This window comes from Crinia signifera, chromosome 6 (genome assembly GCF_055691185.1).
Source record: "Crinia signifera chromosome 6, ASM5569118v1, whole genome shotgun sequence".
NCBI lineage: Eukaryota > Metazoa > Chordata > Amphibia > Anura > Myobatrachidae > Crinia > Crinia signifera.
In genome coordinates this window covers 218,209,486-218,233,026 of record NC_139222.1, presented here as the reverse complement: position 1 = coordinate 218,233,026, position 23,541 = coordinate 218,209,486, and the positions used below count along the sequence as shown (strand labels likewise).

The 23,541-nt window shown below is 46.4% G+C and overlaps 13 non-coding genes and 2 pseudogenes across 13 annotated transcripts; all 15 read right to left on the bottom strand.

The window, feature by feature from the left end:
* Nucleotides 1-463: 463 nt before the first annotated feature.
* Nucleotides 464-654, bottom strand: LOC146012413 (U2 spliceosomal RNA). The gene has a single exon (XR_014445579.1). It is a non-coding gene; the product is annotated as a U2 spliceosomal RNA (small nuclear RNA).
* Nucleotides 655-2,028: 1,374 nt separating this feature from the next.
* On the bottom strand, nucleotides 2,029-2,219 carry LOC146012412 (U2 spliceosomal RNA). Its single transcript, XR_014445578.1, has one exon. It is a non-coding gene; the product is annotated as a U2 spliceosomal RNA (small nuclear RNA).
* Nucleotides 2,220-3,593: 1,374 nt separating this feature from the next.
* LOC146012411 (U2 spliceosomal RNA) lies at nucleotides 3,594-3,784 on the bottom strand. The gene has a single exon (XR_014445577.1). It is a non-coding gene; the product is annotated as a U2 spliceosomal RNA (small nuclear RNA).
* A 1,374-nt stretch (nucleotides 3,785-5,158) lies between these two features.
* On the bottom strand, nucleotides 5,159-5,349 carry LOC146012546 (U2 spliceosomal RNA). Its single transcript, XR_014445706.1, has one exon. It is a non-coding gene; the product is annotated as a U2 spliceosomal RNA (small nuclear RNA).
* Nucleotides 5,350-6,723: 1,374 nt separating this feature from the next.
* Nucleotides 6,724-6,914, bottom strand: LOC146012410 (U2 spliceosomal RNA). Its single transcript, XR_014445576.1, has one exon. It is a non-coding gene; the product is annotated as a U2 spliceosomal RNA (small nuclear RNA).
* Nucleotides 6,915-8,287: 1,373 nt separating this feature from the next.
* Nucleotides 8,288-8,478, bottom strand: LOC146012408 (U2 spliceosomal RNA). The gene has a single exon (XR_014445574.1). It is a non-coding gene; the product is annotated as a U2 spliceosomal RNA (small nuclear RNA).
* A 1,374-nt stretch (nucleotides 8,479-9,852) lies between these two features.
* On the bottom strand, nucleotides 9,853-10,043 carry LOC146012407 (U2 spliceosomal RNA). The gene has a single exon (XR_014445573.1). It is a non-coding gene; the product is annotated as a U2 spliceosomal RNA (small nuclear RNA).
* A 1,374-nt stretch (nucleotides 10,044-11,417) lies between these two features.
* LOC146012406 (U2 spliceosomal RNA) lies at nucleotides 11,418-11,608 on the bottom strand. Its single transcript, XR_014445572.1, has one exon. It is a non-coding gene; the product is annotated as a U2 spliceosomal RNA (small nuclear RNA).
* Nucleotides 11,609-12,982: 1,374 nt separating this feature from the next.
* Nucleotides 12,983-13,158, bottom strand: LOC146012662 (U2 spliceosomal RNA; annotated as a pseudogene).
* Nucleotides 13,159-14,268: 1,110 nt separating this feature from the next.
* On the bottom strand, nucleotides 14,269-14,404 carry LOC146012717 (U2 spliceosomal RNA; annotated as a pseudogene).
* A 1,374-nt stretch (nucleotides 14,405-15,778) lies between these two features.
* LOC146012405 (U2 spliceosomal RNA) lies at nucleotides 15,779-15,969 on the bottom strand. The gene has a single exon (XR_014445571.1). It is a non-coding gene; the product is annotated as a U2 spliceosomal RNA (small nuclear RNA).
* Nucleotides 15,970-17,343: 1,374 nt separating this feature from the next.
* Nucleotides 17,344-17,534, bottom strand: LOC146012545 (U2 spliceosomal RNA). The gene has a single exon (XR_014445705.1). It is a non-coding gene; the product is annotated as a U2 spliceosomal RNA (small nuclear RNA).
* Nucleotides 17,535-18,908: 1,374 nt separating this feature from the next.
* Nucleotides 18,909-19,099, bottom strand: LOC146012404 (U2 spliceosomal RNA). The gene has a single exon (XR_014445570.1). It is a non-coding gene; the product is annotated as a U2 spliceosomal RNA (small nuclear RNA).
* Nucleotides 19,100-20,472: 1,373 nt separating this feature from the next.
* On the bottom strand, nucleotides 20,473-20,663 carry LOC146012403 (U2 spliceosomal RNA). Its single transcript, XR_014445569.1, has one exon. It is a non-coding gene; the product is annotated as a U2 spliceosomal RNA (small nuclear RNA).
* Nucleotides 20,664-22,038: 1,375 nt separating this feature from the next.
* Nucleotides 22,039-22,229, bottom strand: LOC146012402 (U2 spliceosomal RNA). The gene has a single exon (XR_014445568.1). It is a non-coding gene; the product is annotated as a U2 spliceosomal RNA (small nuclear RNA).
* Nucleotides 22,230-23,541: the final 1,312 nt, after the last annotated feature.

Here is a 23,541-nt window from a genome sequence, read left to right as displayed (position 1 = left end):
CAAGAAAGAAAAAGCAAAAAAAAAACCAAGCCATTTCAAATGGAGAGGGAGGGGGGTCCAAAAATGCCATTGCTGTGATCCAGTTGATGTTTCCGTGGAAAGATCGTAGGTAAGTCACATAGTGTTTGCCTATTTTTTGGGAGGTCGCAGCGATTGATAAGTCATTTAATTTAGGCAGGCTTCCGGTCTTTTGGCTAGGCCGCATATGCTGATATCAAGTGTAGTGTCACGTAAAAATATTTAACTGCCTCGATTCCAGAAAGTACAATTCAAGGAGTCAAGAAATAGTCACAAAATGATACACTGGAGGCAGGATTTCAAAGTATTTATGCACAAGGGTTAAACCTTGAAGCAGCAAATGCATGCATTTCTAAATACAAAGTTAGTACAAAGGTGCACAAACAATTGATACTCCAAATTAAGTGCCAGGAATGGAAATAGTCTTTTTTTGGATAACAGATTAGGAAGGTGCACCGGTCCTGGAAGTACTGCAATACCAGGTCAATGCGTGGAGTGGACAGAGCAAGCTCTTCTTCCATCTCCCTGTTCTAAAAATCCATTTAATATATGGCCCCCAGATAGGGGGCGTATCAGATATTAAACTGATAAGAACAGATACTACACTTGATCTTAGCCAAAAGGCCGAGAAGCGATAACCCGAATGGGGTCCCAGCAAAGCGCGCGAACCGGAATTCGGCCACCAACACTGGTGCAGAAGAGATCAGCACCACGGACACATCTAACACACACACATCACTTCTATGTCGTTGCAGTCTGAAAGATACCTGGCTGTACGGCAGGTGTGAATAGGACTTGAAGTGCTGGACAGGGACCGGAGGACGAGTAGCCATCCAACTGATTTTGTGATTAGGTCGTCGGCGGGCGGGCAGGGTGCCTCAGCTGGGTAGGAGGCCAAATTTGCATGTGCTCCGCCCCGTCTGTTGACGTCGCGTCAACAGACACACACCCACTAGGCAGACGACCAACAGGCAAGCAGCAGCAGCCAGCTGTCTCCTCGCTCTTTGCTGCTGCATGCCTGTGTCCCTGACGAACTGCTGCTGAGTAAATCAATCAGCTAGCTGCTGCAGAGGAGAAGGAGGAATCTTGCACAATCAGGTGCAATGACGGCTTTCCTGTTTTGAGCCCATTCAGCAGCAGTAGTAGACAGTCAGATGGACAGGCATTCATGTGGCAGGACCCTTTGTGTGACATCACAATCTGCCCTCTATGACATCACAAGCTGCTCACTCGGAATCCGGCGGAACCTGACAGCCAGACAGTCACTTGGAACAGACAGGCAGACAGGACAGTCATGTGTAGGTGAGCTGGGTGGGCCAATGTTTTCTTTTATTGGCAGTTACCACCCAAATGATGGTCCGAAGAAGGTAAGTGATACTTTTTCTAAATCCCCCTCTCAATGATCATCAATTGTTGGGCTCGGCAAAAAAAAATGGAAGAGGAAAAAAAATTCCCAAAACAAAAGAGAGGAAAGAGGAAAAAAATTTCCCAAAACAAAAGAGAGAGAAAAGAGAGCGCAAAAAGAAAAGAAAAAAAATATAAGAGATCAAGAAAGAAAAAGCAAAAAAAAACCCAAGCCATTTCAAATGGAGAGGGAGGGGGGTCCAAAAATGCCATTGCTGTGATCCAGTTGATGTTTCCGTGGAAAGATCGTAGGTAAGTCACATAGTGTTTGCCTATTTTTTGGGAGGTCGCAGCGATTGATAAGTCATTTAATTTAGGCAGGCTTCCGGTCTTTTGGCTAGGCCGCATATGCTGATATCAAGTGTAGTGTCACGTAAAAATATTTAACTGCCTCGATTCCAGAAAGTACAATTCAAGGAGTCAAGAAATAGTCACAAAATGATACACTGGAGGCAGGATTTCAAAGTATTTATGCACAAGGGTTAAACCTTGAAGCAGCAAATGCATGCATTTCTAAATACAAAGTTAGTACAAAGGTGCACAAACAATTGATACTCCAAATTAAGTGCCAGGAATGGAAATAGTCTTTTTTTGGATAACAGATTAGGAAGGTGCACCGGTCCTGGAAGTACTGCAATACCAGGTCAATGCGTGGAGTGGACAGAGCAAGCTCTTCTTCCATCTCCCTGTTCTAAAAATCCATTTAATATATGGCCCCCAGATAGGGGGCGTATCAGATATTAAACTGATAAGAACAGATACTACACTTGATCTTAGCCAAAAGGCCGAGAAGCGATAACCCGAATGGGGTCCCAGCAAAGCGCGCGAACCGGAATTCGGCCACCAACACTGGTGCAGAAGAGATCAGCACCACGGACACATCTAACACACACACATCACTTCTATGTCGTTGCAGTCTGAAAGATACCTGGCTGTACGGCAGGTGTGAATAGGACTTGAAGTGCTGGACAGGGACCGGAGGACGAGTAGCCATCCAACTGATTTTGTGATTAGGTCGTCGGCGGGCGGGCAGGGTGCCTCAGCTGGGTAGGAGGCCAAATTTGCATGTGCTCCGCCCCGTCTGTTGACTTCGCGTCAACAGACACACACCCACTAGGCAGACGACCAACAGGCAAGCAGCAGCAGCCAGCTGTCTCCTCGCTCTTTGCTGCTGCATGCCTGTGTCCCTGACGAACTGCTGCTGAGTAAATCAATCAGCTAGCTGCTGCAGAGGAGAAGGAGGAATCTTGCACAATCAGGTGCAATGACGGCTTTCCTGTTTTGAGCCCATTCAGCAGCAGTAGTAGACAGTCAGATGGACAGGCATTCATGTGGCAGGACCCTTTGTGTGCCATCACAATCTGCCCTCTATGACATCACAAGCTGCTCACTCGGAATCCGGCGGAACCTGACAGCCAGACAGTCACTTGGAACAGACAGGCAGACAGGACAGTCATGTGTAGGTGAGCTGGGTGGGCCAATGTTTTCTTTTATTGGCAGTTACCACCCAAATGATGGTCCGAAGAAGGTAAGTGATACTTTTTCTAAATCCCCCTCTCAATGATCATCAATTGTTGGGCTCGGCAAAAAAAAATGGAAGAGGAAAAAAAATTCCCAAAACAAAAGAGAGGAAAGAGGAAAAAAATTTCCCAAAACAAAAGAGAGAGAAAAGAGAGCGCAAAAAGAAAAGAAAAAAAATATAAGAGATCAAGAAAGAAAAAGCAAAAAAAAAACCAAGCCATTTCAAATGGAGAGGGAGGGGGGTCCAAAAATGCCATTGCTGTGATCCAGTTGATGTTTCCGTGGAAAGATCGTAGGTAAGTCACATAGTGTTTGCCTATTTTTTGGGAGGTCGCAGCGATTGATAAGTCATTTAATTTAGGCAGGCTTCCTGTCTTTTGGCTAGGCCGCATATGCTGATATCAAGTGTAGTGTCACGTAAAAATATTTAACTGCCTCGATTCCAGAAAGTACAATTCAAGGAGTCAAGAAATAGTCACAAAATGATACACTGGAGGCAGGATTTCAAAGTATTTATGCACAAGGGTTAAACCTTGAAGCAGCAAATGCATGCATTTCTAAATACAAAGTTAGTACAAAGGTGCACAAACAATTGATACTCCAAATTAAGTGCCAGGAATGGAAATAGTCTTTTTTTGGATAACAGATTAGGAAGGTGCACCGGTCCTGGAAGTACTGCAATACCAGGTCAATGCGTGGAGTGGACAGAGCAAGCTCTTCTTCCATCTCCCTGTTCTAAAAATCCATTTAATATATGGCCCCCAGATAGGGGGCGTATCAGATATTAAACTGATAAGAACAGATACTACACTTGATCTTAGCCAAAAGGCCGAGAAGCGATAACCCGAATGGGGTCCCAGCAAAGCGCGCGAACCGGAATTCGGCCACCAACACTGGTGCAGAAGAGATCAGCACCACGGACACATCTAACACACACACATCACTTCTATGTCGTTGCAGTCTGAAAGATACCTGGCTGTACGGCAGGTGTGAATAGGACTTGAAGTGCTGGACAGGGACCGGAGGACGAGTAGCCATCCAACTGATTTTGTGATTAGGTCGTCGGCGGGCGGGCAGGGTGCCTCAGCTGGGTAGGAGGCCAAATTTGCATGTGCTCCGCCCCGTCTGTTGACGTCGCGTCAACAGACACACACCCACTAGGCAGACGACCAACAGGCAAGCAGCAGCAGCCAGCTGTCTCCTCGCTCTTTGCTGCTGCATGCCTGTGTCCCTGACGAACTGCTGCTGAGTAAATCAATCAGCTAGCTGCTGCAGAGGAGAAGGAGGAATCTTGCACAATCAGGTGCAATGACGGCTTTCCTGTTTTGAGCCCATTCAGCAGCAGTAGTAGACAGTCAGATGGACAGGCATTCATGTGGCAGGACCCTTTGTGTGACATCACAATCTGCCCTCTATGACATCACAAGCTGCTCACTCGGAATCCGGCGGAACCTGACAGCCAGACAGTCACTTGGAACAGACAGGCAGACAGGACAGTCATGTGTAGGTGAGCTGGGTGGGCCAGTGTTTTCTTTTATTGGCAGTTACCACCCAAATGATGGTCCGAAGAAGGTAAGTGATACTTTTTCTAAATCCCCCTCTCAATGATCATCAATTGTTGGGCTCGGCAAAAAAAAATGGAAGAGGAAAAAAAATTCCCAAAACAAAAGAGAGGAAAGAGGAAAAAAATTTCCCAAAACAAAAGAGAGAGAAAAGAGAGCGCAAAAAGAAAAGAAAAAAAATATAAGAGATCAAGAAAGAAAAAGCAAAAAAAAAACCAAGCCATTTCAAATGGAGAGGGAGGGGGGTCCAAAAATGCCATTGCTGTGATCCAGTTGATGTTTCCGTGGAAAGATCGTAGGTAAGTCACATAGTGTTTGCCTATTTTTTGGGAGGTCGCAGCGATTGATAAGTCATTTAATTTAGGCAGGCTTCCGGTCTTTTGGCTAGGCCGCATATGCTGATATCAAGTGTAGTGTCACGTAAAAATATTTAACTGCCTCGATTCCAGAAAGTACAATTCAAGGAGTCAAGAAATAGTCACAAAATGATACACTGGAGGCAGGATTTCAAAGTATTTATGCACAAGGGTTAAACCTTGAAGCAGCAAATGCATGCATTTCTAAATACAAAGTTAGTACAAAGGTGCACAAACAATTGATACTCCAAATTAAGTGCCAGGAATGGAAATAGTCTTTTTTTGGATAACAGATTAGGAAGGTGCACCGGTCCTGGAAGTACTGCAATACCAGGTCAATGCGTGGAGTGGACAGAGCAAGCTCTTCTTCCATCTCCCTGTTCTAAAAATCCATTTAATATATGGCCCCCAGATAGGGGGCGTATCAGATATTAAACTGATAAGAACAGATACTACACTTGATCTTAGCCAAAAGGCCGAGAAGTGATAACCCGAATGGGGTCCCAGCAAAGCGCGCGAACCGGAATTCGGCCACCAACACTGGTGCAGAAGAGATCAGCACCACGGACACATCTAACACACACACATCACTTCTATGTCGTTGCAGTCTGAAAGATACCTGGCTGTACGGCAGGTGTGAATAGGACTCGAAGTGCTGGACAGGGACCGGAGGACGAGTAGCCATCCAACTGATTTTGTGATTAGGTCGTCGGCGGGCGGGCAGGGTGCCTCAGCTGGGTAGGAGGCCAAATTTGCATGTGCTCCGCCCCGTCTGTTGACGTCGCGTCAACAGACACACACCCACTAGGCAGACGACCAACAGGCAAGCAGCAGCAGCCAGCTGTCTCCTCGCTCTTTGCTGCTGCATGCCTGTGTCCCTGACGAACTGCTGCTGAGTAAATCAATCAGCTAGCTGCTGCAGAGGAGAAGGAGGAATCTTGCACAATCAGGTGCAATGACGGCTTTCCTGTTTTGAGCCCATTCAGCAGCAGTAGTAGACAGTCAGATGGACAGGCATTCATGTGGCAGGACCCTTTGTGTGACATCACAATCTGCCCTCTATGACATCACAAGCTGCTCACTCGGAATCCGGCGGAACCTGACAGCCAGACAGTCACTTGGAACAGACAGGCAGACAGGACAGTCATGTGTAGGTGAGCTGGGTGGGCCAGTGTTTTCTTTTATTGGCAGTTACCACCCAAATGATGGTCCGAAGAAGGTAAGTGATACTTTTTCTAAATCCCCCTCTCAATGATCATCAATTGTTGGGCTCGGCAAAAAAAAATGGAAGAGGAAAAAAAATTCCCAAAACAAAAGAGAGGAAAGAGGAAAAAAATTTCCCAAAACAAAAGAGAGAGAAAAGAGAGCGCAAAAAGAAAAGAAAAAAAATATAAGAGATCAAGAAAGAAAAAGCAAAAAAAAAACCAAGCCATTTCAAATGGAGAGGGAGGGGGGTCCAAAAATGCCATTGCTGTGATCCAGTTGATGTTTCCGTGGAAAGATCGTAGGTAAGTCACATAGTGTTTGCCTATTTTTTGGGAGGTCGCAGCGATTGATAAGTCATTTAATTTAGGCAGGCTTCCGGTCTTTTGGCTAGGCCGCATATGCTGATATCAAGTGTAGTGTCACGTAAAAATATTTAACTGCCTCGATTCCAGAAAGTACAATTTAAGGAGTCAAGAAATAGTCACAAAATGATACACTGGAGGCAGGATTTCAAAGTATTTATGCACAAGGGTTAAACCTTGAAGCAGCAAATGCATGCATTTCTAAATACAAAGTTAGTACAAAGGTGCACAAACAATTGATACTCCAAATTAAGTGCCAGGAATGGAAATAGTCTTTTTTTGGATAACAGATTAGGAAGGTGCACCGGTCCTGGAAGTACTGCAATACCAGGTCAATGCGTGGAGTGGACAGAGCAAGCTCTTCTTCCATCTCCCTGTTCTAAAAATCCATTTAATATATGGCCCCCAGATAGGGGGCGTATCAGATATTAAACTGATAAGAACAGATACTACACTTGATCTTAGCCAAAAGGCCGAGAAGCGATAACCCGAATGGGGTCCCAGCAAAGCGCGCGAACCGGAATTCGGCCACCAACACTGGTGCAGAAGAGATCAGCACCACGGACACATCTAACACACACACATCACTTCTATGTCGTTGCAGTCTGAAAGATACCTGGCTGTACGGCAGGTGTGAATAGGACTTGAAGTGCTGGACAGGGACCGGAGGACGAGTAGCCATCCAACTGATTTTGTGATTAGGTCGTCGGCGGGCGGGCAGGGTGCCTCAGCTGGGTAGGAGGCCAAATTTGCATGTGCTCCGCCCCGTCTGTTGACGTCGCGTCAACAGACACACACCCACTAGGCAGACGACAAACAGGCAAGCAGCAGCAGCCAGCTGTCTCCTCGCTCTTTGCTGCTGCATGCCTGTGTCCCTGACGAACTGCTGCTGAGTAAATCAATCAGCTAGCTGCTGCAGAGGAGAAGGAGGAATCTTGCACAATCAGGTGCAATGACGGCTTTCCTGTTTTGAGCCCATTCAGCAGCAGTAGTAGACAGTCAGATGGACAGGCATTCATGTGGCAGGACCCTTTGTGTGACATCACAATCTGCCCTCTATGACATCACAAGCTGCTCACTCGGAATCCGGCGGAACCTGACAGCCAGACAGTCACTTGGAACAGACAGGCAGACAGGACAGTCATGTGTAGGTGAGCTGGGTGGGCCAATGTTTTCTTTTATTGGCAGTTACCACCCAAATGATGGTCCGAAGAAGGTAAGTGATACTTTTTCTAAATCCCCCTCTCAATGATCATCAATTGTTGGGCTCGGCAAAAAAAATGGAAGAGGAAAAAAAATTCCCAAAACAAAAGAGAGGAAAGAGGAAAAAAATTTCCCAAAACAAAAGAGAGAGAAAAGAGAGCGCAAAAAGAAAAGAAAAAAAATATAAGAGATCAAGAAAGAAAAAGCAAAAAAAAAACCAAGCCATTTCAAATGGAGAGGGAGGGGGGTCCAAAAATGCCATTGCTGTGATCCAGTTGATGTTTCCGTGGAAAGATCGTAGGTAAGTCACATAGTGTTTGCCTATTTTTTGGGAGGTCGCAGCGATTGATAAGTCATTTAATTTAGGCAGGCTTCCGGTCTTTTGGCTAGGCCGCATATGCTGATATCAAGTGTAGTGTCACGTAAAAATATTTAACTGCCTCGATTCCAGAAAGTACAATTCAAGGAGTCAAGAAATAGTCACAAAATGATACACTGGAGGCAGGATTTCAAAGTATTTATGCACAAGGGTTAAACCTTGAAGCAGCAAATGCATGCATTTCTAAATACAAAGTTAGTACAAAGGTGCACAAACAATTGATACTCCAAATTAAGTGCCAGGAATGGAAATAGTCTTTTTTTGGATAACAGATTAGGAAGGTGCACCGGTCCTGGAAGTACTGCAATACCAGGTCAATGCGTGGAGTGGACAGAGCAAGCTCTTCTTCCATCTCCCTGTTCTAAAAATCCATTTAATATATGGCCCCCAGATAGGGGGCGTATCAGATATTAAACTGATAAGAACAGATACTACACTTGATCTTAGCCAAAAGGCCGAGAAGCGATAACCCGAATGGGGTCCCAGCAAAGCGCGCGAACCGGAATTCGGCCACCAACACTGGTGCAGAAGAGATCAGCACCACGGACACATCTAACACACACACATCACTTCTATGTCGTTGCAGTCTGAAAGATACCTGGCTGTACGGCAGGTGTGAATAGGACTTGAAGTGCTGGACAGGGACCGGAGGACGAGTAGCCATCCAACTGATTTTGTGATTAGGTCGTCGGCGGGCGGGCAGGGTGCCTCAGCTGGGTAGGAGGCCAAATTTGCATGTGCTCCGCCCCGTCTGTTGACGTCGCGTCAACAGACACACACCCACTAGGCAGACGACCAACAGGCAAGCAGCAGCAGCCAGCTGTCTCCTCGCTCTTTGCTGCTGCATGCCTGTGTCCCTGACGAACTGCTGCTGAGTAAATCAATCAGCTAGCTGCTGCAGAGGAGAAGGAGGAATCTTGCACAATCAGGTGCAATGACGGCTTTCCTGTTTTGAGCCCATTCAGCAGCAGTAGTAGACAGTCAGATGGACAGGCATTCATGTGGCAGGACCCTTTGTGTGACATCACAATCTGCCCTCTATGACATCACAAGCTGCTCACTCGGAATCCGGCGGAACCTGACAGCCAGACAGTCACTTGGAACAGACAGGCAGACAGGACAGTCATGTGTAGGTGAGCTGGGTGGGCCAATGTTTTCTTTTATTGGCAGTTACCACCCAAATGATGGTCCGAAGAAGGTAAGTGATACTTTTTCTAAATCCCCCTCTCAATGATCATCAATTGTTGGGCTCGGCAAAAAAAAATGGAAGAGGAAAAAAAATTCCCAAAACAAAAGAGAGGAAAGAGGAAAAAAATTTCCCAAAACAAAAGAGAGAGAAAAGAGAGCGCAAAAAGAAAAGAAAAAAAATATAAGAGATCAAGAAAGAAAAAGCAAAAAAAAAACCAAGCCATTTCAAATGGAGAGGGAGGGGGGTCCAAAAATGCCATTGCTGTGATCCAGTTGATGTTTCCGTGGAAAGATCGTAGGTAAGTCACATAGTGTTTGCCTATTTTTTGGGAGGTCGCAGCGATTGATAAGTCATTTAATTTAGGCAGGCTTCCGGTCTTTTGGCTAGGCCGCATATGCTGATATCAAGTGTAGTGTCACGTAAAAATATTTAACTGCCTCGATTCCAGAAAGTACAATTCAAGGAGTCAAGAAATAGTCACAAAATGATACACTGGAGGCAGGATTTCAAAGTATTTATGCACAAGGGTTAAACCTTGAAGCAGCAAATGCATGCATTTCTAAATACAAAGTTAGTACAAAGGTGCACAAACAATTGATACTCCAAATTAAGTGCCAGGAATGGAAATAGTCTTTTTTTGGATAACAGATTAGGAAGGTGCACCGGTCCTGGAAGTACTGCAATACCAGGTCAATGCGTGGAGTGGACAGAGCAAGCTCTTCTTCCATCTCCCTGTTCTAAAAATCCATTTAATATATGGCCCCCAGATAGGGGGCGTATCAGATATTAAACTGATAAGAACAGATACTACACTTGATCTTAGCCAAAAGGCCGAGAAGCGATAACCCGAATGGGGTCCCAGCAAAGCGCGCGAACCGGAATTCGGCCACCAACACTGGTGCAGAAGAGATCAGCACCACGGACACATCTAACACACACACATCACTTCTATGTCGTTGCAGTCTGAAAGATACCTGGCTGTACGGCAGGTGTGAATAGGACTTGAAGTGCTGGACAGGGACCGGAGGACGAGTAGCCATCCAACTGATTTTGTGATTAGGTCGTCGGCGGGCGGGCAGGGTGCCTCAGCTGGGTAGGAGGCCAAATTTGCATGTGCTCCGCCCCGTCTGTTGACGTCGCGTCAACAGACACACACCCACTAGGCAGACGACCAACAGGCAAGCAGCAGCAGCCAGCTGTCTCCTCGCTCTTTGCTGCTGCATGCCTGTGTCCCTGACGAACTGCTGCTGAGTAAATCAATCAGCTAGCTGCTGCAGAGGAGAAGGAGGAATCTTGCACAATCAGGTGCAATGACGGCTTTCCTGTTTTGAGCCCATTCAGCAGCAGTAGTAGACAGTCAGATGGACAGGCATTCATGTGGCAGGACCCTTTGTGTGACATCACAATCTGCCCTCTATGACATCACAAGCTGCTCACTCGGAATCCGGCGGAACCTGACAGCCAGACAGTCACTTGGAACAGACAGGCAGACAGGACAGTCATGTGTAGGTGAGCTGGGTGGGCCAGTGTTTTCTTTTATTGGCAGTTACCACCCAAATGATGGTCCGAAGAAGGTAAGTGATACTTTTTCTAAATCCCCCTCTCAATGATCATCAATTGTTGGGCTCGGCAAAAAAAAATGGAAGAGGAAAAAAAATTCCCAAAACAAAAGAGAGGAAAGAGGAAAAAAATTTCCCAAAACAAAAGAGAGAGAAAAGAGAGCGCAAAAAGAAAAGAAAAAAAATATAAGAGATCAAGAAAGAAAAAGCAAAAAAAAAACCAAGCCATTTCAAATGGAGAGGGAGGGGGGTCCAAAAATGCCATTGCTGTGATCCAGTTGATGTTTCCGTGGAAAGATCGTAGGTAAGTCACATAGTGTTTGCCTATTTTTTGGGAGGTCGCAGCGATTGATAAGTCATTTAATTTAGGCAGGCTTCCGGTCTTTTGGCTAGGCCGCATATGCTGATATCAAGTGTAGTGTCACGTAAAAATATTTAACTGCCTCGATTCCAGAAAGTACAATTCAAGGAGTCAAGAAATAGTCACAAAATGATACACTGGAGGCAGGATTTCAAAGTATTTATGCACAAGGGTTAAACCTTGAAGCAGCAAATGCATGCATTTCTAAATACAAAGTTAGTACAAAGGTGCACAAACAATTGATACTCCAAATTAAGTGCCAGGAATGGAAATAGTCTTTTTTTGGATAACAGATTAGGAAGGTGCACCGGTCCTGGAAGTACTGCAATACCAGGTCAATGCGTGGAGTGGACAGAGCAAGCTCTTCTTCCATCTCCCTGTTCTAAAAATCCATTTAATATATGGCCCCCAGATAGGGGGCGTATCAGATATTAAACTGATAAGAACAGATACTACACTTGATCTTAGCCAAAAGGCCGAGAAGCGATAACCCGAATGGGGTCCCAGCAAAGCGCGCGAACCGGAATTCGGCCACCAACACTGGTGCAGAAGAGATCAGCACCACGGACACATCTAACACACACACATCACTTCTATGTCGTTGCAGTCTGAAAGATACCTGGCTGTACGGCAGGTGTGAATAGGACTTGAAGTGCTGGACAGGGACCGGAGGACGAGTAGCCATCCAACTGATTTTGTGATTAGGTCGTCGGCGGGCGGGCAGGGTGCCTCAGCTGGGTAGGAGGCCAAATTTGCATGTGCTCCGCCCCGTCTGTTGACGTCGCGTCAACAGACACACACCCACTAGGCAGACGACCAACAGGCAAGCAGCAGCAGCCAGCTGTCTCCTCGCTCTTTGCTGCTGCATGCCTGTGTCCCTGACGAACTGCTGCTGAGTAAATCAATCAGCTAGCTGCTGCAGAGGAGAAGGAGGAATCTTGCACAATCAGGTGCAATGACGGCTTTCCTGTTTTGAGCCCATTCAGCAGCAGTAGTAGACAGTCAGATGGACAGGCATTCATGTGGCAGGACCCTTTGTGTGACATCACAATCTGCCCTCTATGACATCACAAGCTGCTCACTCGGAATCCGGCGGAACCTGACAGCCAGACAGTCACTTGGAACAGACAGGCAGACAGGACAGTCATGTGTAGGTGAGCTGGGTGGGCCAATGTTTTCTTTTATTGGCAGTTACCACCCAAATGATGGTCCGAAGAAGGTAAGTGATACTTTTTCTAAATCCCCCTCTCAATGATCATCAATTGTTGGGCTCGGCAAAAAAAAATGGAAGAGGAAAAAAAATTCCCAAAACAAAAGAGAGGAAAGAGGAAAAAAATTTCCCAAAACAAAAGAGAGAGAAAAGAGAGCGCAAAAAGAAAAGAAAAAAAATATAAGAGATCAAGAAAGAAAAAGCAAAAAAAAACCCAAGCCATTTCAAATGGAGAGGGAGGGGGGTCCAAAAATGCCATTGCTGTGATCCAGTTGATGTTTCCGTGGAAAGATCGTAGGTAAGTCACATAGTGTTTGCCTATTTTTTGGGAGGTCGCAGCGATTGATAAGTCATTTAATTTAGGCAGGCTTCCGGTCTTTTGGCTAGGCCGCATATGCTGATATCAAGTGTAGTGTCACGTAAAAATATTTAACTGCCTCGATTCCAGAAAGTACAATTCAAGGAGTCAAGAAATAGTCACAAAATGATACACTGGAGGCAGGATTTCAAAGTATTTATGCACAAGGGTTAAACCTTGAAGCAGCAAATGCATGCATTTCTAAATACAAAGTTAGTACAAAGGTGCACAAACAATTGATACTCCAAATTAAGTGCCAGGAATGGAAATAGTCTTTTTTTGGATAACAGATTAGGAAGGTGCACCGGTCCTGGAAGTACTGCAATACCAGGTCAATGCGTGGAGTGGACAGAGCAAGCTCTTCTTCCATCTCCCTGTTCTAAAAATCCATTTAATATATGGCCCCCAGATAGGGGGCGTATCAGATATTAAACTGATAAGAACAGATGAGTTTGAAGAAACTCAGGGAGCCCGAGGTGTGCTCCCACCACCACCAGTGACGTGACTAAACGCGTGCACAGGGGGCAGCCGTACGAACGTGTGGGCCCTCTCCCAAAGGAGAAAGGCCCCATGGTTCCCCTAACCCCCCTCAACCATAAGGCCGAGGAAGGGAAAAAAGGGATCGGTGGGTCCTCTTCGCCGAAGCTCAGAGGGACCCGCGTTTCCTCCACCCCCGGAAGGGTTTCGGACGGTGGGTCCTCCGCACCCGAAGGTTTGGAGAGACCCGCTTAGGCTTCCCTCCGCCTTGCGGCTCGGGGTTGCCCTCGAGGGAACCGGGACTCTCCCCAAAAGGTGAAGAGTCCCAGTCACGTTTGGGGAACGGAAGGCCTGTTAGGGACAGCCGCACTACCCAAATGAAAAAACGTGACAAACTAACGAAAAACGTGAAGTGCAAAACGTGCAAATCATAAAAAGAAAAGAATAAGGCCCTAGCCAGAAGGCCGGGGGGGGGTGTGAAAAATTGTCCTACCCCATCCAAAAGGACAGGGTAAGGACGTGAAGCGCTAACCTAAAGGGAAGTGCGCAGTGCAAGTGCCATTCGTGCAAGGTGACTTGGGATCACCCGTGCATGTCCGGCACCCCCGAGTTTCCCCGGGGGCACAGTGCAGCCTCGGACTCCAGGCAGCCAGCCAGTCAGCGTCCGACCAAGTGTTTCTCCGTCTCAGCAGCAGGCACTTTCCAGCCCCTGGCATGGGAATGGGTACTCCACTGGGCCTTTCGAAAGACTCCCTTAGGGGCTGCACCCCCTCCGGAAGAGCAATCTACTCAGTCCCAGTGTTTCTCCGCTCCCAGGGTTAAGGTACTAAGCTGGGCCTTTCGCGGTCTCCCCATCAGAGGCTACGAACCTCTGGAACAGGAGCCATCTACTCAGTCCCAACCTTTCTCCGCTCCCTGGGATTGGATACTAGACTGAGCCTTTCGCTGACTCATCCTTCGGGGGCTACAAACCCCGTCAAGAGAGTCAAACTACTAGGCCCAGTGTTTCTCCCCCCCTCCTACCAGTGGGTTTACGGAGCCTCCTACCACTGGCAGAGGTGAAGATACTTAGTGAGACTTTTCACTACTCCCGGGAAAAAACAGAGGGGTCCCACACCCTCCGCCCATCAGAGCAGCTACTCAGTCCCACCTTTCTCTATTCTCTGCCAGAGGCCAGTCCATACCAACTGATAAGAACAGATACTACACTTGATCTTAGCCAAAAGGCCGAGAAGCGATAACCCGAATGGGGTCCCAGCAAAGCGCGCGAACCGGAATTCGGCCACCAACACTGGTGCAGAAGAGATCAGCACCACGGACACATCTAACACACACACATCACTTCTATGTCGTTGCAGTCTGAAAGATACCTGGCTGTACGGCAGGTGTGAATAGGACTTGAAGTGCTGGACAGGGACCGGAGGACGAGTAGCCATCCAACTGATTTTGTGATTAGGTCGTCGGCGGGCGGGCAGGGTGCCTCAGCTGGGTAGGAGGCCAAATTTGCATGTGCTCCGCCCCGTCTGTTGACGTCGCGTCAACAGACACACACCCACTAGGCAGACGACCAACAGGCAAGCAGCAGCAGCCAGCTGTCTCCTCGCTCTTTGCTGCTGCATGCCTGTGTCCCTGACGAACTGCTGCTGAGTAAATCAATCAGCTAGCTGCTGCAGAGGAGAAGGAGGAATCTTGCACAATCAGGTGCAATGACGGCTTTCCTGTTTTGAGCCCATTCAGCAGCAGTAGTAGACAGTCAGATGGACAGGCATTCATGTGGCAGGACCCTTTGTGTGACATCACAATCTGCCCTCTATGACATCACAAGCTGCTCACTCGGAATCCGGCGGAACCTGACAGCCAGACAGTCACTTGGAACAGACAGGCAGACAGGACAGTCATGTGTAGGTGAGCTGGGTGGGCCAATGTTTTCTTTTATTGGCAGTTACCACCCAAATGATGGTCCGAAGAAGGTAAGTGATACTTTTTCTAAATCCCCCTCTCAATGATCATCAATTGTTGGGCTCGGCAAAAAAAAATGGAAGAGGAAAAAAAATTCCCAAAACAAAAGAGAGGAAAGAGGAAAAAAATTTCCCAAAACAAAAGAGAGAGAAAAGAGAGCGCAAAAAGAAAAGAAAAAAAATATAAGAGATCAAGAAAGAAAAAGCAAAAAAAAAACCAAGCCATTTCAAATGGAGAGGGAGGGGGGTCCAAAAATGCCATTGCTGTGATCCAGTTGATGTTTCCGTGGAAAGATCGTAGGTAAGTCACATAGTGTTTGCCTATTTTTTGGGAGGTCGCAGCGATTGATAAGTCATTTAATTTAGGCAGGCTTCCTGTCTTTTGGCTAGGCCGCATATGCTGATATCAAGTGTAGTGTCACGTAAAAATATTTAACTGCCTCGATTCCAGAAAGTACAATTCAAGGAGTCAAGAAATAGTCACAAAATGATACACTGGAGGCAGGATTTCAAAGTATTTATGCACAAGGGTTAAACCTTGAAGCAGCAAATGCATGCATTTCTAAATACAAAGTTAGTACAAAGGTGCACAAACAATTGATACTCCAAATTAAGTGCCAGGAATGGAAATAGTCTTTTTTTGGATAACAGATTAGGAAGGTGCACCGGTCCTGGAAGTACTGCAATACCAGGTCAATGCGTGGAGTGGACAGAGCAAGCTCTTCTTCCATCTCCCTGTTCTAAAAATCCATTTAATATATGGCCCCCAGATAGGGGGCGTATCAGATATTAAACTGATAAGAACAGATACTACACTTGATCTTAGCCAAAAGGCCGAGAAGCGATAACCCGAATGGGGTCCCAGCAAAGCGCGCGAACCGGAATTCGGCCACCAACACTGGTGCAGAAGAGATCAGCACCACGGACACATCTAACACACACACATCACTTCTATGTCGTTGCAGTCTGAAAGATACCTGGCTGTACGGCAGGTGTGAATAGGACTTGAAGTGCTGGACAGGGACCGGAGGACGAGTAGCCATCCAACTGATTTTGTGATTAGGTCGTCGGCGGGCGGGCAGGGTGCCTCAGCTGGGTAGGAGGCCAAATTTGCATGTGCTCCGCCCCGTCTGTTGACGTCGCGTCAACAGACACACACCCACTAGGCAGACGACCAACAGGCAAGCAGCAGCAGCCAGCTGTCTCCTCGCTCTTTGCTGCTGCATGCCTGTGTCCCTGACGAACTGCTGCTGAGTAAATCAATCAGCTAGCTGCTGCAGAGGAGAAGGAGGAATCTTGCACAATCAGGTGCAATGACGGCTTTCCTGTTTTGAGCCCATTCAGCAGCAGTAGTAGACAGTCAGATGGACAGGCATTCATGTGGCAGGACCCTTTGTGTGACATCACAATCTGCCCTCTATGACATCACAAGCTGCTCACTCGGAATCCGGCGGAACCTGACAGCCAGACAGTCACTTGGAACAGACAGGCAGACAGGACAGTCATGTGTAGGTGAGCTGGGTGGGCCAGTGTTTTCTTTTATTGGCAGTTACCACCCAAATGATGGTCCGAAGAAGGTAAGTGATACTTTTTCTAAATCCCCCTCTCAATGATCATCAATTGTTGGGCTCGGCAAAAAAAAATGGAAGAGGAAAAAAAATTCCCAAAACAAAAGAGAGGAAAGAGGAAAAAAATTTCCCAAAACAAAAGAGAGAGAAAAGAGAGCGCAAAAAGAAAAGAAAAAAAATATAAGAGATCAAGAAAGAAAAAGCAAAAAAAAAACCAAGCCATTTCAAATGGAGAGGGAGGGGGGTCCAAAAATGCCATTGCTGTGATCCAGTTGATGTTTCCGTGGAAAGATCGTAGGTAAGTCACATAGTGTTTGCCTATTTTTTGGGAGGTCGCAGCGATTGATAAGTCATTTAATTTAGGCAGGCTTCCGGTCTTTTGGCTAGGCCGCATATGCTGATATCAAGTGTAGTGTCACGTAAAAATATTTAACTGCCTCGATTCCAGAAAGTACAATTCAAGGAGTCAAGAAATAGTCACAAAATGATACACTGGAGGCAGGATTTCAAAGTATTTATGCACAAGGGTTAAACCTTGAAGCAGCAAATGCATGCATTTCTAAATACAAAGTTAGTACAAAGGTGCACAAACAATTGATACTCCAAATTAAGTGCCAGGAATGGAAATAGTCTTTTTTTGGATAACAGATTAGGAAGGTGCACCGGTCCTGGAAGTACTGCAATACCAGGTCAATGCGTGGAGTGGACAGAGCAAGCTCTTCTTCCATCTCCCTGTTCTAAAAATCCATTTAATATATGGCCCCCAGATAGGGGGCGTATCAGATATTAAACTGATAAGAACAGATACTACACTTGATCTTAGCCAAAAGGCCGAGAAGTGATAACCCGAATGGGGTCCCAGCAAAGCGCGCGAACCGGAATTCGGCCACCAACACTGGTGCAGAAGAGATCAGCACCACGGACACATCTAACACACACACATCACTTCTATGTCGTTGCAGTCTGAAAGATACCTGGCTGTACGGCAGGTGTGAATAGGACTCGAAGTGCTGGACAGGGACCGGAGGACGAGTAGCCATCCAACTGATTTTGTGATTAGGTCGTCGGCGGGCGGGCAGGGTGCCTCAGCTGGGTAGGAGGCCAAATTTGCATGTGCTCCGCCCCGTCTGTTGACGTCGCGTCAACAGACACACACCCACTAGGCAGACGACCAACAGGCAAGCAGCAGCAGCCAGCTGTCTCCTCGCTCTTTGCTGCTGCATGCCTGTGTCCCTGACGAACTGCTGCTGAGTAAATCAATCAGCTAGCTGCTGCAGAGGAGAAGGAGGAATCTTGCACAATCAGGTGCAATGACGGCTTTCCTGTTTTGAGCCCATTCAGCAGCAGTAGTAGACAGTCAGATGGACAGGCATTCATGTGGCAGGACCCTTTGTGTGACATCACAATCTGCCCTCTATGACATCACAAGCTGCTCACTCGGAATCCGGCGGAACCTGACAGCCAGACAGTCACTTGGAACAGACAGGCAGACAGGACAGTCATGTGTAGGTGAGCTGGGTGGGCCAGTGTTTTCTTTTATTGGCAGTTACCACCCAAATGATGGTCCGAAGAAGGTAAGTGATACTTTTTCTAAATCCCCCTCTCAATGATCATCAATTGTTGGGCTCGGCAAAAAAAAATGGAAGAGGAAAAAAAATTCCCAAAACAAAAGAGAGGAAAGAGGAAAAAAATTTCCCAAAACAAAAGAGAGAGAAAAGAGAGCGCAAAAAGAAAAGAAAAAAAATATAAGAGATCAAGAAAGAAAAAGCAAAAAAAAAACCAAGCCATTTCAAATGGAGAGGGAGGGGGGTCCAAAAATGCCATTGCTGTGATCCAGTTGATGTTTCCGTGGAAAGATCGTAGGTAAGTCACATAGTGTTTGCCTATTTTTTGGGAGGTCGCAGCGATTGATAAGTCATTTAATTTAGGCAGGCTTCCGGTCTTTTGGCTAGGCCGCATATGCTGATATCAAGTGTAGTGTCACGTAAAAATATTTAACTGCCTCGATTCCAGAAAGTACAATTTAAGGAGTCAAGAAATAGTCACAAAATGATACACTGGAGGCAGGATTTCAAAGTATTTATGCACAAGGGTTAAACCTTGAAGCAGCAAATGCATGCATTTCTAAATACAAAGTTAGTACAAAGGTGCACAAACAATTGATACTCCAAATTAAGTGCCAGGAATGGAAATAGTCTTTTTTTGGATAACAGATTAGGAAGGTGCACCGGTCCTGGAAGTACTGCAATACCAGGTCAATGCGTGGAGTGGACAGAGCAAGCTCTTCTTCCATCTCCCTGTTCTAAAAATCCATTTAATATATGGCCCCCAGATAGGGGGCGTATCAGATATTAAACTGATAAGAACAGATACTACACTTGATCTTAGCCAAAAGGCCGAGAAGCGATAACCCGAATGGGGTCCCAGCAAAGCGCGCGAACCGGAATTCGGCCACCAACACTGGTGCAGAAGAGATCAGCACCACGGACACATCTAACACACACACATCACTTCTATGTCGTTGCAGTCTGAAAGATACCTGGCTGTACGGCAGGTGTGAATAGGACTTGAAGTGCTGGACAGGGACCGGAGGACGAGTAGCCATCCAACTGATTTTGTGATTAGGTCGTCGGCGGGCGGGCAGGGTGCCTCAGCTGGGTAGGAGGCCAAATTTGCATGTGCTCCGCCCCGTCTGTTGACGTCGCGTCAACAGACACACACCCACTAGGCAGACGACAAACAGGCAAGCAGCAGCAGCCAGCTGTCTCCTCGCTCTTTGCTGCTGCATGCCTGTGTCCCTGACGAACTGCTGCTGAGTAAATCAATCAGCTAGCTGCTGCAGAGGAGAAGGAGGAATCTTGCACAATCAGGTGCAATGACGGCTTTCCTGTTTTGAGCCCATTCAGCAGCAGTAGTAGACAGTCAGATGGACAGGCATTCATGTGGCAGGACCCTTTGTGTGACATCACAATCTGCCCTCTATGACATCACAAGCTGCTCACTCGGAATCCGGCGGAACCTGACAGCCAGACAGTCACTTGGAACAGACAGGCAGACAGGACAGTCATGTGTAGGTGAGCTGGGTGGGCCAATGTTTTCTTTTATTGGCAGTTACCACCCAAATGATGGTCCGAAGAAGGTAAGTGATACTTTTTCTAAATCCCCCTCTCAATGATCATCAATTGTTGGGCTCGGCAAAAAAAATGGAAGAGGAAAAAAAATTCCCAAAACAAAAGAGAGGAAAGAGGAAAAAAATTTCCCAAAACAAAAGAGAGAGAAAAGAGAGCGCAAAAAGAAAAGAAAAAAAATATAAGAGATCAAGAAAGAAAAAGCAAAAAAAAAACCAAGCCATTTCAAATGGAGAGGGAGGGGGGTCCAAAAATGCCATTGCTGTGATCCAGTTGATGTTTCCGTGGAAAGATCGTAGGTAAGTCACATAGTGTTTGCCTATTTTTTGGGAGGTCGCAGCGATTGATAAGTCATTTAATTTAGGCAGGCTTCCGGTCTTTTGGCTAGGCCGCATATGCTGATATCAAGTGTAGTGTCACGTAAAAATATTTAACTGCCTCGATTCTAGAAAGTACAATTCAAGGAGTCAAGAAATAGTCACAAAATGATACACTGGAGGCAGGATTTCAAAGTATTTATGCACAAGGGTTAAACCTTGAAGCAGCAAATGCATGCATTTCTAAATACAAAGTTAGTACAAAGGTGCACAAACAATTGATACTCCAAATTAAGTGCCAGGAATGGAAATAGTCTTTTTTTGGATAACAGATTAGGAAGGTGCACCGGTCCTGGAAGTACTGCAATACCAGGTCAATGCGTGGAGTGGACAGAGCAAGCTCTTCTTCCATCTCCCTGTTCTAAAAATCCATTTAATATATGGCCCCCAGATAGGGGGCGTATCAGATATTAAACTGATAAGAACAGATACTACACTTGATCTTAGCCAAAAGGCCGAGAAGCGATAACCCGAATGGGGTCCCAGCAAAGCGCGCGAACCGGAATTCGGCCACCAACACTGGTGCAGAAGAGATCAGCACCACGGACACATCTAACACACACACATCACTTCTATGTCGTTGCAGTCTGAAAGATACCTGGCTGTACGGCAGGTGTGAATAGGACTTGAAGTGCTGGACAGGGACCGGAGGACGAGTAGCCATCCAACTGATTTTGTGATTAGGTCGTCGGCGGGCGGGCAGGGTGCCTCAGCTGGGTAGGAGGCCAAATTTGCATGTGCTCCGCCCCGTCTGTTGACGTCGCGTCAACAGACACACACCCACTAGGCAGACGACCAACAGGCAAGCAGCAGCAGCCAGCTGTCTCCTCGCTCTTTGCTGCTGCATGCCTGTGTCCCTGACGAACTGCTGCTGAGTAAATCAATCAGCTAGCTGCTGCAGAGGAGAAGGAGGAATCTTGCACAATCAGGTGCAATGACGGCTTTCCTGTTTTGAGCCCATTCAGCAGCAGTAGTAGACAGTCAGATGGACAGGCATTCATGTGGCAGGACCCTTTGTGTGACATCACAATCTGCCCTCTATGACATCACAAGCTGCTCACTCGGAATCCGGCGGAACCTGACAGCCAGACAGTCACTTGGAACAGACAGGCAGACAGGACAGTCATGTGTAGGTGAGCTGGGTGGGCCAATGTTTTCTTTTATTGGCAGTTACCACCCAAATGATGGTCCGAAGAAGGTAAGTGATACTTTTTCTAAATCCCCCTCTCAATGATCATCAATTGTTGGGCTCGGCAAAAAAAAATGGAAGAGGAAAAAAAATTCCCAAAACAAAAGAGAGGAAAGAGGAAAAAAATTTCCCAAAACAAAAGAGAGAGAAAAGAGAGCGCAAAAAGAAAAGAAAAAAAATATAAGAGATCAAGAAAGAAAAACCAAAAAAAAAAACCAAGCCATTTCAAATGGAGAGGGAGGGGGGTCCAAAAATGCCATTGCTGTGATCCAGTTGATGTTTCCGTGGAAAGATCGTAGGTAAGTCACATAGTGTTTGCCTATTTTTTGGGAGGTCGCAGCGATTGATAAGTCATTTAATTTAGGCAGGCTTCCGGTCTTTTGGCTAGGCCGCATATGCTGATATCAAGTGTAGTGTCACGTAAAAATATTTAACTGCCTCGATTCCAGAAAGTACAATTCAAGGAGTCAAGAAATAGTCACAAAATGATACACTGGAGGCAGGATTTCAAAGTATTTATGCACAAGGGTTAAACCTTGAAGCAGCAAATGCATGCATTTCTAAATACAAAGTTAGTACAAAGGTGCACAAACAATTGATACTCCAAATTAAGTGCCAGGAATGGAAATAGTCTTTTTTTGGATAACAGATTAGGAAGGTGCACCGGTCCTGGAAGTACTGCAATACCAGGTCAATGCGTGGAGTGGACAGAGCAAGCTCTTCTTCCATCTCCCTGTTCTAAAAATCCATTTAATATATGGCCCCCAGATAGGGGGCGTATCAGATATTAAACTGATAAGAACAGATACTACACTTGATCTTAGCCAAAAGGCCGAGAAGCGATAACCCGAATGGGGTCCCAGCAAAGCGCGCGAACCGGAATTCGGCCACCAACACTGGTGCAGAAGAGATCAGCACCACGGACACATCTAACACACACACATCACTTCTATGTCGTTGCAGTCTTAAAGATACCTGGCTGTACGGCAGGTGTGAATAGGACTTGAAGTGCTGGACAGGGACCGGAGGACGAGTAGCCATCCAACTGATTTTGTGATTAGGTCGTCGGCGGGCGGGCAGGGTGCCTCAGCTGGGTAGGAGGCCAAATTTGCATGTGCTCCGCCCCGTCTGTTGACGTCGCGTCAACAGACACACACCCACTAGGCAGACGACCAACAGGCAAGCAGCAGCAGCCAGCTGTCTCCTCGCTCTTTGCTGCTGCATGCCTGTGTCCCTGACGAACTGCTGCTGAGTAAATCAATCAGCTAGCTGCTGCAGAGGAGAAGGAGGAATCTTGCACAATCAGGTGCAATGACGGCTTTCCTGTTTTGAGCCCATTCAGCAGCAGTAGTAGACAGTCAGATGGACAGGCATTCATGTGGCAGGACCCTTTGTGTGACATCACAATCTGCCCTCTATGACATCACAAGCTGCTCACTCGGAATCCGGCGGAACCTGACAGCCAGACAGTCACTTGGAACAGACAGGCAGACAGGACAGTCATGTGTAGGTGAGCTGGGTGGGCCAGTGTTTTCTTTTATTGGCAGTTACCACCCAAATGATGGTCCGAAGAAGGTAAGTGATACTTTTTCTAAATCCCCCTCTCAATGATCATCAATTGTTGGGCTCGGCAAAAAAAAATGGAAGAGGAAAAAAAATTCCCAAAACAAAAGAGAGGAAAGAGGAAAAAAATTTCCCAAAACAAAAGAGAGAGAAAAGAGAGCGCAAAAAGAAAAGAAAAAAAATATAAGAGATCAAGAAAGAAAAAGCAAAAAAAAAACCAAGCCATTTCAAATGGAGAGGGAGGGGGGTCCAAAAATGCCATTGCTGTGATCCAGTTGATGTTTCCGTGGAAAGATCGTAGGTAAGTCACATAGTGTTTGCCTATTTTTTGGGAGGTCGCAGCGATTGATAAGTCATTTAATTTAGGCAGGCTTCCGGTCTTTTGGCTAGGCCGCATATGCTGATATCAAGTGTAGTGTCACGTAAAAATATTTAACTGCCTCGATTCCAGAAAGTACAATTCAAGGAGTCAAGAAATAGTCACAAAATGATACACTGGAGGCAGGATTTCAAAGTATTTATGCACAAGGGTTAAACCTTGAAGCAGCAAATGCATGCATTTCTAAATACAAAGTTAGTACAAAGGTGCACAA